Raw genomic sequence first — 14,189 nt, 5'->3', positions numbered from 1 at the left:
GTGCCTTCGTAACTTGAATTTTTCGCTAAATGGGGTATTCGTAAGTTGGGGTTCCACTGTACAAGTAATCTGCAATAAATTACAGTAATAAAATAAACTACTAACTCTTTTACGCTGTGTCCACACCTACATGGGTATTTTTGAAAACGCAGCTATTTCTATGCGTTTGGGACTGTATTTTGTTCTGATCTTATATCAAGGAAGAGCTTAACTGTTATTGCTATTATCATTAAATTAAGAGAAAAAAGTTAAACTTTTCTGATTTCATTAGCCATGTATCTATGTGTAGCTGCTCTTTGAGAATCATGCATAAAACGCATACATGGACAAAGCAAAGCAACTACTGTAATCAAGACTGTGCTGCACACTAAAATTCAACAGTGGTTGGAGGCCTCTTGATATGGAGAATGAACAGGTTACAGAATAATACATACTCTTACTAATTTTATCTGCAGTGGCATGTCATTCAAATAACAAATTTCCAGAGTTTGACAGAACAAAATAAAAGCACGTCATGATGAATGTGTGAATGACTCAATAACCTTTAGCTATCAGTCACTTGGTATGTTTTTTTTTTTTTGTTTGAGTAAATTACAAAGTAAGTAATGAAAATGCATCAGAAAGAAGAAGCAGTTTCTACAAAGCCAGTATCAATGGACTATATCCTGCTGGCAGCTTATTTATATTCTGAAAGGATGATGACCCAATTATGTAAAAATAATAATAACATTAAAATTCCATTTTACTGCATTCAGTTTTGAAAGTGACTATGGTGCCTTCTTCCCCATAATATGTTTTTTTGTATTATTTTCTGGTTTCAGTAAGATGATATAACATTTGGGTATGAAGATGCAAATTAGCAGTCCAAAACTGGAAGCAAGTATAGCAAATATTTCTACAGCAACACTGAACTTCCCAGGAGAGCTAACATATGCTGGGATAAATGTAATCCACACTGCACAGAATATCAGCATGCTGAAAGTGATAAACTTGGCCTCATTGAAATTATCGGGTAGTTTTCGAGCTAAAAATGCAAAAATAAAACATAAAATAGCCAGAAGTCCTATATAACCAAGAACAGCCCAAAAGCCTACAGCTGAGCCGAGGGCACACTCTAAAGTGATTTTATCTTTGATTTCCTTAAAATTCTTAAACGGAAAAGGAGGAGAAGTTGTTAACCAGATGATACAAATATTAACTTGTATAAGAGTGAATGCTGTAACACAGAGTCTCTGCTGTGTCTGCCCAAACCATTTTTTAACATTACTACCTGGACGTGTAGCTCTGAAGGCCATTAAAACAACTATTGTTTTTCCCAGAAGACAAGAGATACAGAGGACAAAGGTGATGCCAAATGCTACATGTCGGAGCATACAGGACCAATCAGAGGGCTGACCAATGAAGGTCAGAGAACACAGGAAGCACAGAATTAAGGAGAAGAGCAGCAGGAAGCTCAGTTCAGAGTTGTTTGCCCTGACAATAGGAGTTTTCCTATACTTGAAGAAAATGAGTATCACAATAATTGTCATGCATGCCCCAAATAAAGATGCTGCAGTGAGCAGTGCTCCCATAATTTCTTCATATGACAGAAACACTGCTTCCTTCTTTATACAGGCATCTCTTCTTTCATTTGACCAAAACTCAGGTAGACATCTCACACAGGTGATAGAATCTGGAAATTAATATTGAAGCAGATGTTACACTTAATGAATACAATTTTTTATGCCTCTGCTATGATATATTCTACTGGTGTTGAATTAGAAGTGCATAAACAACATTATTATTGAATGGCTGCCACACTGTTTTGTGATCAAATGACGATTTAAAGATATAACTTCTAGAGCATTCATCAGAGTTTATGAATGTGGTATACTTGTCCTTTGCATTTTAGAAGCAATGTGCAAATAATTCTAAATATTTAGTAGCAAGCACAAAGGCAGAAAGATACACAATTTTACATAATACATCCTGTTACAACAGTGGTTCCCAAAGTTTTTTTTGCTAGGCACCCCCCTTTGTTTTACAAGAAAATTTTGCCCCCCCCCCCCCCCCCCCCACCTAAACCCCATCCCCCAGCACAAATAGATCCTCTAACCACACACACCCATATTTTTTGTTTTCAAACTCAATTGCAGTTTATTTCACACCTCAAATATTTAGTAAACAAACAAATACATTAAAGTGCAATAAATTATAGGTAGCAATAAAATGAACTTTTAACTCTTTTACGCTACGTCCACACATACACGGATATTTTTGAAAAAGCAGGTTTTTTATGCATTTATGCATGGAGCTTTTGTCCACAGGTAAACGGCGTTTCGGATCACCGCAAACTGAGATTTTTAAAAACTCCTGTCAGGTTGGAGATTTTCAAAAACTCAGTTTTCACGCAACATCAAAGGTATTTGCCTTTTTTGACATCACGCTGTGCGCCATGTTCTTGTTTACATGAGATGAATTTCTACAATGGCGAATAGAGACAAAATACTGTTAATCTTACTATCTGCAGTTGTTACATGCTTACATATACACACACAGTTACTGTCCCTCCATTTAGAAAGGCAGAGGCGTCAGAATGTAATTATTTTACGTGTAGCTGTTTTTCTTCCTGTGTAATAATATTCAACATAGCTATCAATACATTTTTCAAAAAATGCCTCTATGCAAAATGGTTTTAAAAACATAAACAACTGTGGGATACTGTTTGTCCTTGATTTGGAAAGCCCAGCGCATGCTCCCGACGCATGGGAAACAAATTCTGTCAGGGAGACCTACCTTCGCACTTGTGCAGGTGAAGCCAAAGGTAAGATATGCTTCATCATATTTTCTAGTCTTTGGGTTGGGAAGTTGGTTTGGAAGCATATTTTGCGATGCTTCATCTTCTGCTTTGCGTTTCTGTGGGAGCCCTGTCAAAAACCTGTCCATTATGCTAGCAGTGTCCAAGCGTTCTTTTTTTAAAAAATTCATACCGCAATGACACTGCGGTATTTCTTAGGCATGTCCCCCACTTTGGGAACCTCTGTGTTACAAGATCAAACATGTATCTCTCTTTCTAATAATACATAGTTTTCTATGGCAGCACTTTTTATTACAGCTCGGCATTTGTAAGTAATACCACTCAATTACTGGTGGTAGTTTCTGTGTAATAAGCAGAAACAGAAATACAAAATGCAAAACTGCCTTTCTGTTTAATAACATATTAGAAAGTCTTTAGAATCTTTTTCTTCAATTGATCTTTCTTAGTTAACTTCAGTAATTAATTCCTCCAAACCATCAACATGTCTTCCTGACTGCATTCATACAAGACTGCACAAAGAAGTCCTGCTATTAATTAATGTGTCAATCTTAAATATGATCAACCTATCTCTAATAATTTGCTATGTAGGCCTTCAAGCTTATGGAACGCCAGGACTGCCATAATGAATTAATTAAATACACCATTAAATAATTAATTAAATGTGTCAATAATTAATTAAAATTGGAATTAATTAATTAAATAAATAGTTATGACACATGTAATTAATTAATTATTGACACATTTAATTAATTATTTATGTATTTCACATTTTAATTAATTATTGACACATTTAATTAATTAATTATTGACACATTTAATTAATTATTTATGTATTTCGCATTTTAATTAATTATTGACACATTTAATTAATTATTTAATGATATATTTATTTATTTCATTTTGGCAGTCCTGGTGCCTGGCTCTCATCATGAAATAATTTTATCTGTCAGCCTCACCCATCAAACTCAGGGGGCGGGGTTAACGCTGCCCATGCAGCTTCTCTAACATTTGATTGGTTGCCGTGCAAAGTAAGTCAAAACAGGTCGATCCTAGATAATCGATTGCTTGTGTAGACTTGGGGCAGCCAGGTATCCCAGAATGCAGATCAAATCACAGGCAGCAATGGTGGTGGAGTAGTTTTAAAATACCCCGTTTTTCTGTCACCAGCTACACTTTTAACAGTGTTTTAGCCGCGAATGTCGCGCCATACGTCTGGTCAGGTTGTCAACATAGAACATGTTTGCAAAAGTGCTCAGATGTTTTCAGAGATTTTACTAGCTCTGCTAACAATTAGCATGCAGAGTGCACCCAGGGGGTTACGTTAACCGGTTTGTTTACATATTCCACTCTCCGTGTTCCACATGTTGCATTCGCAGATTCTCATTTTCACCGAACGATTGTCTCTTTCCGCCTGGTCTTGTGTCTCTGTGCTTCTGTAACATAAAGAACGAGCTGACATTTTTCTCACGAAACCAGCGATCAGCTCAACAGACCCTCAGTTTACCTGCATGCATCCCCCTCCTCACCTGTCAGCTGTTTAACACCTGCTGCTAAGGAAGAGTACCCAGCCACTGGTACAGATACGTGGACGACACCTGGGTCAAAATCAAGACACAAGAAGTGGAATCCTTCACTGCGCACATTAACGTTGTGGATAAAAACATCAAGTTCACCAGGGAAGACACAAAGGGCAATTGTTTGCCTTTCCTGGACTGTGCTGTGCACATTGAAGAGAACGGCAAACTCAACATCGAAGTTTACCGGAAGCCCACACACACGGACCAGTACCTCCTCTTTGACTCCCATCACCCTTTGGAACACAAACTTGGAGTAATTAGGACCCTACACCACCGGGCAGAACATGTTCCCTCTAAGCCTGAAGGAAAAAAGAAGGAACACACACATGTAAAGGAAGCACTCCAAACGTGCGGCTATCCTAAATGGGCGTTCTTAAAGTCAGCAAAGAGGCACAGAAAAGAAGACCAGACACCAGCGAGGGAGGATAAGAAGGACAGACGCAACAACATTGTCATCCCCTATGTAGCCGGTGTATCAGAGAAACTCAGGAGAGTTTTCTCCAAGCATGACATCCCAGTATATTTCAGACCCAGCAACACGCTCAGACAAAAACTGGTTCACCCGAAAGACAAAACGCCAAAACACAAACTTAACAATGTGGTGTATGCTGTACAGTGCAGCGAGGAATGCTCAGACCTCTACATTGGAGAGACCAAACAGCCACTTCACAAGCGCATGGCACAACACAGAAGAGCCACCTCCACAGGACAAGACTCAGCAGTCCATCTGCATCTTAAGGATAAAGGACACTCTTTCGAGGATGCCAATGTTCACATTTTGGACAGGGAGGACAGATGGTTTGAAAGAGGAGTGAAAGAAGCCATCTATGTCCACTGTGAGCGACCATCTTTGAACAGAGGCGGGGGTTTACGACACCAACTCTCTGCCATCTATAATCCAGTTTTGAGATCCCTTCCCAGACGCCTTAACGCCCACTCACATCCTGGGCCATCTGCCCTCAGGAATTCGCATGATAAGGTGGGGCCAGGTTTCACAATGAACACACCCGAAACTCTGGCTGATTGGGACCCACACCCAGTTACACACCTTGGCTCAGGCGATTAGAGGATCATCAGGGGGTCCTTTTGTCCCTCTGTGGGGGGTTTCTCCCACTAGATTTATATCTGGGACTCTACACCATTTGACCTTAGAACTGAAGAAGCTTGATGAGAGGTGAAACGTCTTCAAGTAACTTAAAGAAGTCCAGACGCTTTTCTTTGCAAGCTCCTTTGACTACGATGACCTGGATGACTGAGAACCTTCACAGACATTTTTCCTTACAGAGCACTTTATAGGCGAGCCAGCTTTATCAGCGGCTGATGTCCAATCACACAGCTTTGAAACCTCAGCTGAGTTTTAGCTCTCAGTGGTTAAACGCTGGACTTCATTCACTCAGGTTCTGTCTGTCGGGTCACGTTTACTTCGCTGTTTTATTTACAACTGAGCAAATCGGTTTGGCTGGGGTTAGAGTTATGTTTCATAACTGCATAGTTTCACAGACGTTTAATGGTTCACTGGCACATGTGTTAGACTGAACTATCATCTAAATATCATCTGATTTTTAATAGTTATTCAACTGTATTCTAAGCACCAGCTGTCTGTTAGAATGTGATTTTTTTTCTCTCTCTGTTGGCAGAGATATAAAAATGCGCAGGAAAATCTGACGTGCATGGCGAACTTCACCGACGATATTTAGGGAGTAATAAAAACACATCAAACATAAATAAACCATTTGCCTGTCCCCATTATTGAGAGCATTTTCTCTTCTTATGTCAACACTCTCTCTCTTTTTTTTTTTTTTTTTTGGCTTTTTCGGTCATGTTATGTTTACCTGTCAAAGGCTTGTTACAAACTATGAAACACATCGTGCAGACTTCTGGATGTTAGAAGAAAACTAATACTGCTCATGAAGGAGACTAAAGGCAGGAAGGTGTCCTTTAAAACTAAACATGTTAATAGGACCTCCCTATTTATATCATAGTTTATGATATAGCACGTGTATTTCAGTAATAGCCTGCTGATTTCAGTGTAGTGGTGAACAGTCACACAGCTGACGTAGGCGTTATCTGTGATACTCCTTAACTATAATTTATCCAAGTTAACTTCAGTTAACCATTCAGACAGTTCTTTTGCAATGAAAAACATAAACACCCATGCTGCCGGTAGGTTTTCTCAGTGCCAGCTGTTAACATTATAGCTGCTTATGCAGTAACCATGGTAACCACGGACTCTGAGCGGCTGGATCGACGGAGGTCAGACAACAATTTTACATGTATGATCTTAAAACAGGACACAGCCACTATACGTGCTTGCCTCACATTTGTTTATATCTAATCTTCCTTTTCAAACATTTAAACAGCAGCGAGTCTGCAGCTGAGGGAATACAAACTCAAATTGTCGGAACAGGTTTGCTCGTTTCTTGGATTCATTTGGTGATTTATTAAATCTATAACTGTTATTCTAATCTGCTGCTGAGTCTCTTGCACTTTTCTTTATGCTGTATATTTTCACGTCTCTGGAATAGTTGGCAGTTAGATAGTCAGCTGGGAAACTTTGTGTTAACTCATGGAGCTGAGGATATCGTGGATATGCTGACCTCGCTCCGTGGTGTACAGGGCCGTTTACCCTCATGATTAATATTCACAATAAAAATATTAGCCGAACATCATGAAGTCTGTATGTGTTTCATAGCGTCGAACAACCTTTGTACAGTTAAAGCCAGCAGTTACTACATGACAGAAACACCAACGTTATCTCTTTTATGCGTTTATACACAGGTCACGCTGATTACTGAACAAAAACCCAAAGATCAGATGTTAAACAGATTTATTTGCTCTCTCTCCTCCTTAAACATTTTTTTAATGTTAGTTATAATTCAGAATTGGCGACTGAAACACGTAGGACACATAAGAACTTCAGGAAATAAAACACCGATAAATATAACCTCAGTAAAAGAAGTCAGCGGGGGTTACTACAGCTGTGTACCGGGGCCTGCGCTTTGTCGGTGGGATTGCTTGCGAGGCGAGCGGGTCTATCCCACGCTTTGCCGTGAGACTGGGCAGACATCTCCGACATCATCGAAGCACTTTTGCAAAGAGGCTGTATCTTGACAAACCGACCAAACACATGAAGATTAAACCACTACATTCTCGGCTAAAAAAATATTAAAACGGTATTTGGTGACACACAAACAGGGTTTTTCAAAGTTCAGTTCTGTTAGCTTCCATGTGCCGGTTGTTGTGTGCTAGAAACAATGGCCACCAGGCCAAAGCAATGGTTTTGACTCGATCAGCGTTAACCCCGCCCCCTGAGTTTGATGGGTGAGGCTGACAGATAAAATTTTTTCATGATGAGAGCCAGGTGCCAGGACTGCCAAAATGAAATAAATAAATATATCATTAAATAATTAATTAAATGTGTCAATAATTAATTAAATGTGTCAATAATTAATTAAAATGTGAAATACATAAATAATTAATTAAATGTGTCAATAATTAATTAATTACATGTGTCAATAATTAATTAAAATGTGAAATACATAAATAATTAATTAAATGTGTCAATAATTAATTAATTACATGTGTCATATCTTTATTTAATTAATTAATTCCAATTTAATATCCCCTTGGCTTGCTGCCGGTATGTTGGGGTTTTTCCCGGTGGATGAGAGGGTTTGTTCCCTGCGCCTGTAACCCGTTCCCCTGTGTCGGGGAACGGGTCCTGACCGCTTATGCGCCGAGTGGCAGTTCAGAGTACCCAGCATTCTTAGAGTCCCTGGGGGGGGGGGGGGGGGGGGGGGGGGGGAGTGCTGTTGTCCTGCTGGGAGACTTCAATGCTCATGTGAGTAACGACAGCGAGACCTGGAGGGGTGTGATTGGGAGGAACGGCCTCCCTGATCTGAACCCGAGCGATGTTTTGTTATTGGATTTCTGTGCAAATCACAGTTTGGCCATAACGAACACCTGGTTCGAACATAAGAGTGTCCATAAGTGCACGTGGCACCAGGACGCTCTAGGCCGTAGGTTGATGATCGATTTTGTAATCGTATCACCACACCTGTGACCATATGTTCTGGACACTTGGGTAAAGAGAGGGGCTGAGCTGTCAACTGATCACCACCTGGTGGTGAGTTGGATCAGGTGGCGGGGGAGGACGCTGGACAGACCCGGTGCACCTAAACGCGTAGTGAGGGTGTGCTGGGAACGTCTAGCAGAGGCCCCAGTCTGCGAGATCTCCGGCAGAGCTTCAACAGCATTCCGAGGGAGACTGGGGACATTGAGTCCAAATGGACCATGTTCAGCGTCCCCATTGCCGAAGCTGCTGCATTGAGCTGCGGTCGCAAGGTGGTTAGTGCCTACCGTGGTGTAATCCCCAAACCAAATGGTGGACACCAGAGGTGAAGGGAGCCACCAGGCTGAAGAAGGAGTCCTATCGGGCTTAGTTAGCCTGTGGGACTCCGGAGGCAGCCGACAGGTATCGACAGGCCAAGCGGAATGTGGCTTGGGCAGTGGCTGAAGCAAAAACTCGGGTGTGGGGGGAGTTCGGAGAGGCCATGGAAAAAGACTTTCGGACTGCCTCGAAGAGATTCTGGCAAACCGTCAGGCGTCTCGGGAGGGGAAAGTGGTGCTCTACCTACACTGTGTATAGTGCTGGCGGAGTGCTGCTGACGTCGACTGAGAAAATTGTTAGGCGGTGGAAGGAATACTTTGAGGACCTCCTTAATCCCACTGACATGTCTTCTGAGGAGGAAGCAGAGTCTGGGGATGAGGGGAATGACTCGCCAATTTCCGGGGGCGAGGTCACTGAGGCAGTTAAACAACTCCTTGGTGGCAGAGCCCCTGGTGTTGATGAGGTCCGCCCCGAGTTCCTGAAGGCTCTGGACGTTGTAGGGCTGTCCCGGTTGACATGCCTCTACAATGTTGCGTGGAGATCAGGGGCAGTACCCCTGGACTGGCAGACCGGGGTGGTGGTCCACATCTTTAAGAAGGGAGACCGGAGGGTGTGTTCCAACTACAGGGGGATCACACTCCTCAGCCTCCCTGGGAAAGTCTATGCCAGGGTGCTGGAAAGGAGAGTTCGTCCGCTAGTCGAACCTCAGATACAGGAGGAACAATGTGGTTTTCATCCTGGTCGCGGAACACTGGACCAGCTCTTTATCCTCTCAAGGATACTTGAGGGTGCATGGGAGTTTGCCCAACCAGTCTACATGTGTTTTGTGGACTTGGAGAAGGCATTCGACTGTGTCCCTTGGGGTGTCCTGTGGAAGGTGTTGCGGGAGTATGGGGTGTCTGGCCCATTGCTACGGGCCATTCGATCCATATACAACCGTTGCAAGAGCTTGGATCGCATTGCCGGCAATAAGTCGGACTCGTTCCCGGTGGGTGATGGGCTCCGCCAGGGCTGCCCTTTGTCACCGGTTCTGTTCATAATTTTTATGGACAGGATTTCTAGGCGCAGCCAAGTGGCGGAGGGCTTTCACTTTGGTGGCCTCAGAATCTCATCTCTGCTTTTTGCGGATGATGTGGTTCTGTTGGCTTCATTGGGTGGGGGCCTCCAGCTCGCACTGGAACGGTTCGCAGCCGAGTGTGAAGCAGCAATAATGAGGATCAGCACGTCCAAATCTGAGGCCATGGTTCTCAGCCGGAAAAGGATCGGGGATGAGTTCCTGCCCCAAGTGGAGGAGTTCAAGTATCTCGGGGTCTTGTTCGCGAGTGATGGGAGAAGGGAGCCGGAGATCGACAGACGGATTGGGGCTGCAGCTGCAGTAATGCGGACGCTGCACCGGTCCGTCGTGGTGAAGAGGGAGCTGAGTATAAAAGCGAAGCTCTCAATTTACCGGTCGATCTACGTCCCTACCCTCACCTATCGAGCTGTGGGTAGTGACCGAAAGAACAAGATCGCGGATATAAGTGGCAGAAATGAGCTTCCTCCGAAGGGTGGCTGGCCTCTCCCTTAGAGATAGGGTGAGAAGTTCGGCCATCCGGGAGGGGCTCAGAGTAGAGCCGCTGCTGCTCAACATCGAAAGGAGCCAGCTGAGGTGGTTCGGGCATCTGACAAGGATGCCTCATGGGCGCCTCCTAGGTGAGGTGTTCCGGGCATGTCCCACCGGGAGGAGGCCCCAGGACAGACCCAGGACACGCTGGAGAGATTATATCTCTTGGCTGGCCTGGGAACGCCTTGGTGTTCCCCCGGATAAGCTGGAGGAGGTGGCTGGGGAGAGGGAGGTCTGGGCCTCTCTGCTTAGGCTGCTGCCCCCGCGACCCGGCCTCGGATAAAGCGGATGAAGATGGATGGATGGATAATTAAAAATAGAATGGGAGGGAGAGTATTCAGTTTTCAGGCCCCTGAAACCACCTTCTATAGAACCAGCTTCCAGTTTGGATTCAGGAGACAGACACTATCTCTACTCTTAAGATTAGGCTTAAAACTTTCCTTTTTGCATATAGTTAGGGCTGCATCTCGTGACCTTGAGTCCTCCCTTACCTATGCTGAAATAGGTGTAGGCTGCTTGGGGATTCCAATGATGCATTGAGTAGTTCTTCTTCAGTTACCTTTCTCACTCCCTATGTGTTAATAGACCTCTCTACATTGAATCATACTTGTTATTAATCTCAGGCTCTTCTCCACAGCTTATCTTTTATCCTGTCTTCCTTCTCTCACCCCAACCGCCCCTCCCTGAGCCTGGTTCTTCCAGAGGTTTCTTCCTGTTAAAAAGGTGGTTTTCCTTCCCACTGTCACCAAAGTGCTTGTTCATAGGGGGCCATGTGATTGTTGGGGTTTTTCTCTGTATGCATTGTTCTAGGGCCTACCTTATAATGTAAAGTGGCTTGAGATTACTATTGTTTTGATTTGGCATTGAATTGAATTGAAAAACGCAAAAGGTGTTTCCTGGTAGTCATTACTATTCTTTAAGTGTGATTATTAATATGTTATTAGATAGAAACAGGCAGTTTTGCATTTTGCAGCTCTGTTTCCTGATTATTACACAAACACTCAAACAGTAATTGAGTGCTAATAAATTAGAAAGTACCATATTATTACATTCTTGTTTCTGCCTTGTTACCCTACTATTTCCACTTTTTTACCAAGCTGTAGTTCCACATTATTACCCCTAGATTTTGGGACTTACTATCCATTTACATAAATGTCAGCATTTTATTATTATATTATGCTACCATGATATTACTTCGATATTAAGTGGTTATCACTTTATAAGTGAGCTGTAATAACAAATGCAAACATATATACTATTCTGTGGCAATGTGTTAAATATTTTTAAATATTTCAATCAGGCAATCTAGATGGAGATTATCTCTGCATAAAAACATTCATCAAAATGCTTAAATAGTTCTCGTATGGCGTTCCTACATACATAACTTTGCTTTGTAATGCACCAAAGTTAGAATGAAATATCACCGCACCTGTAACGTTGCTGATTTCTCCCTCTGCACATCTTATACAGTCATAGCAGCAAACAGGCCTTCCTTTCTGGAGTACCTTGTGTGTTCCTGGGGGACATTTCTCATTGCAAACTGACACAGGCACCTGAATGATCAAGAACATTTAACCGTGTATAGACACTGAGAAAAAATTGTGTCTATGGTGTTCTATGTCAAACGATTTCTTAATTTTGAAGCATTAAAACCAAAATAAACAATTTAAGTACATATACATACAATAAAAAAGGAATTGTATGATAGCTTACCTGCTTTGAGTTTCTTGCCCAAATTAAAGACTTGTTTTGCAGTTTTAGCTGTTTCTCTGTAGTTAATGATATATCATAAAGACCAACTATGACAAACTCCACAACGCCGTTTTCTCTTGGCTGCCAGTTTATAATGTCATACTTTGCTGCTGGATCTCCATTCTCATTAAAGTAAACTTCATCTCCTTCCTTAGTTGTGAAATGGATCTTTCGTATGTGTTGCAGAACCTAAGAAGTATGTCATAATTCAATTCATAGCATGACAAAGATATTACACACCTACTGACTGAAAAATATGCAAGAATCAATTTTTAATTAAAAATCTTAATGTGAACACTGTCATGTAAATTAGCAAAAAGCTCACCATGAATGGATCTAGCTGCACATTTTTGTTACATGTTTTATTACAGCTGAGGATATTGTGAAGTGCATGGGCCACTGCATACACTCCTTTGTAGACATTGTTAAAGATAGGCATGAGAGACATGTCAATGAAGTTATTTTGAACTCCAGTCATATCTTCATGTCCAGTACACTCTCTCTGAATGTCTGCTGATGACTTCAACTCCTTGAATTTACAACTAAATGTTGTCTCCCAGAACTCAGTAAACAATTCATTATTAGATGGATTAATTGGCTTCTTATTCAGTATGAACTCTCTCAGGCCAGTGACATGTGCTTTGGGAATGGAAACACCAATGGCACCATCCAGTATGTGATGCATATCCATTTCTGCTGTTTGTGAATCAAATATCCAAGACTCACTGCCTACCCACTGGTACCCAGATAAGTTATGGTATGAAAACTCATGTAGAAGCACATTAAAATCTGCGCGGGCAAGGAATGCAACAATCACCTTGGAGGTTGAAGCCTTTATAATTTCAATTATCTTTTGTATTTTCACATATGGATCTGTCCTAAAAAAAGATACAGAATACTCCAGACAGATGCCCAGCTGCTGTGCAGTTTCTGTGAATGTGGCCATGCCATTATTTCCATAATCATTATTGGATCTGATAGCTCCAACCCAAGTCCATCCAAAATACTTGACCAAATGGGCCAGGGCTCTGCTCTGGTAGTAGTCACTGGGTATTGTTCTGAGGAAGGATGGGTACTTGGTTTTGTCACTGAGACAAGCACATGTGGCAAAGTGACTAATCTAGAATTAAAAATAAAAAAATATAAATGAAAAAGACATAGAATGAAAAAAGATGAAACTGTTAAAAATAAAACGTTCAAATATAATGCAAAATTACAAAAAGAACAATTCTACTCGGTACTTGTACATAAGATGCACCAGGCAAATATATATAATACCCACCACTGGAATAAAAAAAGGTCCAATGACAGTAGCTACTGCTACGGTTGTAGAAGATGATGTTGTTCCTATAATGGCCTGCACATGTGCAGGTCTGGTACATGATGTCTTGGATGGTACAGACACATTTTCATTACCATTAGCCAAAGCTAATGTAACTCCTACACTTCTGGCAACAGATCCACAATTATCATAGATTTTATAACCCACAGAGAGTCCTGACAGTAGGTCTGTACTGTTATTAATCTCCTCAATGGCAAAAAGCATAGCCTGGGCAAACTGCAAATCTCTGAAATTTAAACTTAATTGAGACAATTATGATTAATTTGCATTGCATTGTGTTTCTTAAAGCAGACATAAATAATCTGGATAAATCTCAAAATATAAAAAAAAGCATTTCAAATTAAAGCATTCAATGGAAGGAAATGAAATAACTGAGAAAATCAAAATACATTTTACTCCTCTTTTGATAGCCAACAGATTCCTTAAATGTAAATTGATTTGTATTGTGTCATTTACCTGATACATTGTAGTGGCAGAGGTTGGTTCATGTAGGAATCTCTTCTGTCTTTCCAGCTTGTGTGAAAAGAAAAGATAGCACCCAATATAATATCCCCATTCTTAGACAGCAGTGGGTTCTCAGGATCTCCTCGCTGCCTGCACACTGGCTCCTCAGCATGAGAGAGAGATGCCACCAACAACAGATGCAGAAATGCCCATCCATGCTCTGGCCATCTCTGTGTCGATGTCATTTCTTGAGCTAAACTCTTAGTAGCATTAAAGCACCACAA

At 41.6% G+C, this 14,189-nt stretch overlaps 1 pseudogene; it reads right to left on the bottom strand.

Annotated features, from left to right (window-relative positions):
- Nucleotides 1-707: 707 nt before the first annotated feature.
- LOC146694165 (extracellular calcium-sensing receptor-like) lies at nt 708-13,665 on the bottom strand (annotated as a pseudogene).
- Between the last annotated feature and the right edge of the window lie 524 nt (nt 13,666-14,189).

The sequence above is a fragment of the Copadichromis virginalis genome, linkage group LG14 (genome assembly GCF_057382275.1).
Source record: "Copadichromis virginalis isolate Kocher_CV1m ecotype Utaka linkage group LG14, C_Virginalis_male_GT1.1, whole genome shotgun sequence".
Lineage (NCBI taxonomy): Eukaryota > Metazoa > Chordata > Actinopteri > Cichliformes > Cichlidae > Copadichromis > Copadichromis virginalis.
Note: the sequence above shows the minus strand (reverse complement) of the source record. Positions and strands in the feature narration are given on the sequence as shown.